Here is a 4,469-nt window from a genome sequence, read left to right as displayed (position 1 = left end):
ATGTTGGAAGTGGTAGCAGAGCTGTACATCATAATTTTAAGTTTTCATGGATGCCAGGATGTTAAACTTAATTTAGACAGTTTTTAACTCTCAATGATGCTGCAGTGTTCGTTTGACTTTAGACACAGCTATAGTTTGGACCCAGATTACTCAGCGAGGCTCCTGACTAGTGTATACTATGACTTCTAATAATAATAGCTGCAGGCTGTGTTGACATAATGTCTAGTTGCATTTCTAGGGAGGTGGATGTCAGACTATTCCCAAAGGTTGCATCATGGCGTAGGGTTCAGAGGGGTTTGTTCAGTTACAGCATAAATGACGGCATATATTTCATAATGAAGCATAAATCCCCAGTAACTAACTCTCAGAAACTTTTTCAATTTTACATTACGTCCCCAGCTGAAGCTAGTTGCAGAATGGGAAAAGTGCATCACAGAAAACTGATACTGACATTGAATCCTGTACAATTAAGTGCCATTTAGTGCTCATAATTACACATAATCATAATACACATGTTTTGAAACGTTTATCAGTCAGGCACACAACCTTCACGTTAATATACTACTATAATTGCAAGTACGAGATCAATAGATAGATAGTGCAAAATAGTACAAATTTGCAGGTTTATGACATGTGTGTATATTTAATAACAGATTAGTTTTGTTTAAATTTGTTCTAACTGATGAAAATATAATATGGCCTGATATAAACTTCCTTTTGCTGGGCAGACAAGGAAGAAAGTCTGGGATGCTTTCATTTTGGAGCCACATTCATCAGCCAACTTGCTAGTGCCAGTTTGAATCTCTTTTTGGCTTCAGTGCTACCTTAATTCTTCATGGCACGAATTCAACAAGGTGCTGAAAACATTCCTTGGAGATTTTGTTCTATATTGGTATGATAGCATCGTACAGCTGCTCCAAATTTATCATCTGCATGTCCATAATGTGAATCTGCTCTTCCACCACATCCCAAAGGTGCTCTATTGGACTGAGATCTGATGATTGTGGAAACAGTTTGAGTGCAGTGAACTAGAGCCATGCTTTCATGTTGTTTACATTAAATTCTGACCCTACCATCTGAATGCTGCAGCAGATATCGAGACTCATCAGACCAAGTAATATCTTGATGCATGCTCAATCATCCAGGTAAATAAATCCCTAAAGCTTGATTCTGTTCATCTGGATGTAGCGTTTTCAGTGGGAGAAACGTTTTGTCACTCATCCAAGTGACTTCTTCAGTCTCAGCTGACTGCACGTTTCCCTAATCTTATAAACTAGTTTCACTCATTATGCAAATGTACTATTTATAAGATTGGGAAAACCTGCAGTCAGCTGAGACTGAAGAAGTCACTTGGATGAGTGACGAAACGTTTCTCCCACTGAAAACGCTACATCCAGATAAACAGAATAAAACTTTGGGGACAGACCAAGTAATGTTTTTCCAATCCACAATTATCAAATTTTGGGGTAGCCCATGGGAATTGTAGCCTCAGTTTCTTGTTTTGAGTTGGCAGGAGTGTGGTCTTCTGCTGCTGTAGCCCATCTTCTTCAAGGATCAGCACCTACAGAGATGTTCTTCTGCATACTTTGATTGTAACGAGTTACTGTTGCCCTATCAGCTTGAAACAGTATGGCCATTCTCTACTGACCTCTGGCATTAACAAAGCATTTTCACTCAGATAGCTACCGCTCTCTGGTATGTTCAAGATCACTTAAATCAGCTTTCTTCCTTATTGTGATCCTCATTTTGATCTTCAGCAGGTCGACTTGACCATGACTACATGCCTAAACATTTGGGTTGCTGGCATATGTTTGGCTGTTTAAATTTTTGCATTAATGAGCAGTTGGGGAGTTGTGCCTAACGAAGTGTATTTTTCAAGACTGGACTTTCGGGTGAGAGTTATTCAATGCTGAAATGTTTGCTGGGGTTGATGAGGTGAACTGTTACATAGAAATTCAGTATTTTGATGGATATTGTATAGAAAACCTAGACGGTAAGCAGAGCAGGTGCATGCCAGTCCCTTAGAACCTTTTTTTTTGTTTGCTAGAGAAACTACTGTTGTCTAAAAAGATAGAAGCTTACAAAGATTGAGACATTAAAAAAATTTGTAGACTAAAACTAACAATCAGCCTTTTGTTTCCATTGAACTCTTTCTTTTTTTCCTTTTACCATAACATATAAAAGCCACCAAAACAACCTGAAATGTTATTGGAAGATAGATTAGCGTCCAAAGGGGAGCAGATGCTAGCTTGAGGCCTCATTTGAATGTCACACTGACCCTCTGTTTATGTTTGTGCGGAAATGTGTGCGCGTTTGTGACCACATGAATTTGTATGTGATTGTGTCTGCACGTGGCTCTGCGTCCAGGCCCAGGCCCTCCCCAACGGCGGAGGTAGCAGGTGTCCCTGTGTCCCCTAAAAGAGCAGGTTTTTATGTCGTCTCCTCAAGTTAGTGGCTTGGTTGCCATGGGGATGCCCCAACAGAAAGAGGCTTGTGTCTGGGGGCCGGTGGCGGGGAGAAGAGGAGGACAGGGGAAGAAGAGAGAAGGAGCTTTAGTTCTACCAAACACTCTGGACTTAACACTGGTTGGACGAGAGAAAGGAAATCAAGTCAGAGACGCAGAACAGAGTCGGATTGTCTGCTCGCATCACGCCAGCCTCTGTCTTCACGCTCAAAATGTCACTTAAATATCAAGCTGCTGACGGCTGGTTCAAAACTGCAGACTAAGTGATGCTTGTAAATCCCAACAATGGGACTGAGGGCTTAGAAAGGCATCCGATATCACACATCATATCAGCTTTCTCCCCAGGTGAGACAGCTGTTTGCCTAAAGGCTTAATTTTACTGTACCCCCTGCCTTGTGATATGGACATCCCCCTCTGTTATAGTGGGATGTGGTAGACCAGCCCACAATCAATCTCTCCCTCTGTGTGTGTGTGTGTGTGTGTGTGTGTGTGTGTGTGTGTGTGTGTGTGTGTGTGTGTGTGTGTGTGTGTGTGTGGATGGGTGGGTGGGTGTAAGGAGATCTGGGAGAGACTAGGAGTCACCTGTCCCTTGTTGGCCCCTCTCTCTTCCCCCACGGGAGGGCCGTAATTCTCTCTTGGCTAGGCTGATCAGCAGCTGCCGTGCGGACACACACACACATACACACACACACACACGCACGCACACAAACATACTGCATTCTCTTTTACGTTTTAGAGTCAGAGTGAAAGATAGAAATGGCCTTGTTGGGGCGCTTAAAGCAGCAGTTTGGTATGACTACTTCAAATCGACTTCAAATTGCAGTGTGAACTGGTTTCAATTAAGGCCGTGTTCTGGGTTTCTTCTTCTTCATGACAGTTAATAAATGATTTGTCTTCTCTTTTGACATTTTCTCTTTTTTTCCTCTTAATCCAAATGTAACTAATACAGATTTTAAATACGTATATATTTTTTAATCTTTTTTATAAAAGTAATCTAAAAGCAACTGCTTGCAGTGATTAACCTACAGGGGGACCCACTGGAGTGTTTTGCTGACTTAATCCTTTAAGCTTTTTTTAATGTCCTGTACATTTCCTTTTTTATTCTTTTTCATTTTAGTTGAACCCTTTAATGAGTTTAAGAGGGGGAAAAGCCGTATACCTTTATAGATAATTTACCAGGAGTTATTAGAAAGTTTAACAGAGCCTGCCTGATACTTGATTCCTTATTTGGTTTCACCTTTTCCTGATTCAGCAGTCCTGCCCCAAACCTCTCACACTGTGTTATCACAGACAGACAAAGCTGCCAGCTGTTCATACCTGAGAAAATGTCCCGACAACCTTTCGTAACAATTGTGCGAACCTGTCAATAAATAGGGTCGCACAATGGTACGGTAATAAGGAATTTTACTTGCTAAATCCCCAAACTTTTTTGTTGTTGTTCTTGTTTTCAAGAACATGAAAGGAGTGGCTCTGTTAAGAAACATTCCTCCACGATACGAATGCCAAATGTAAATTCTCAGGAAAATTGAGATGAAAAGCAAGCTCGGGTGTTTGGCTTTGCTTCAGCATAAACTCAGTTTCTTAATAGTTACACATTCTCAGAGATGAAACTGGTGGTTTCAGGCTTTTTGTCTTAAAAAAAATCCTTTACAGCAAATGCATGCTGCCTTTTGTCTGGTTTTCTTGTGAGTGTTAGCAACATCCCCCAAAACTTCCTAGTTAACTTCCCTAAATTATCTAATATTTCATAAAATAGGGAAGTTCAAAAAAATCTGCAACCCTATGATGCCGAATGTAGGCTCATCATAGAAAATAGCAACAGCCAAATATTGTTAAATGCCTAATATTTTCACACAGAATAAGACCCTTATAGGTATTTTTTTTCTTTTGTTACAGAATATCATTTTACTACACAACTACAAATATTTGAGTGCAATTTAGTGTCGCAACTACTAAACTTTAAATTAAAGTAGAATTTTGAATGCAGAACATTTACTTATAATGA

Source organism: Astatotilapia calliptera, chromosome 22 (assembly GCF_964374335.1).
Source record: "Astatotilapia calliptera chromosome 22, fAstCal68.1, whole genome shotgun sequence".
Taxonomy (NCBI): domain Eukaryota; kingdom Metazoa; phylum Chordata; class Actinopteri; order Cichliformes; family Cichlidae; genus Astatotilapia; species Astatotilapia calliptera.
Note: the sequence above shows the minus strand (reverse complement) of the source record.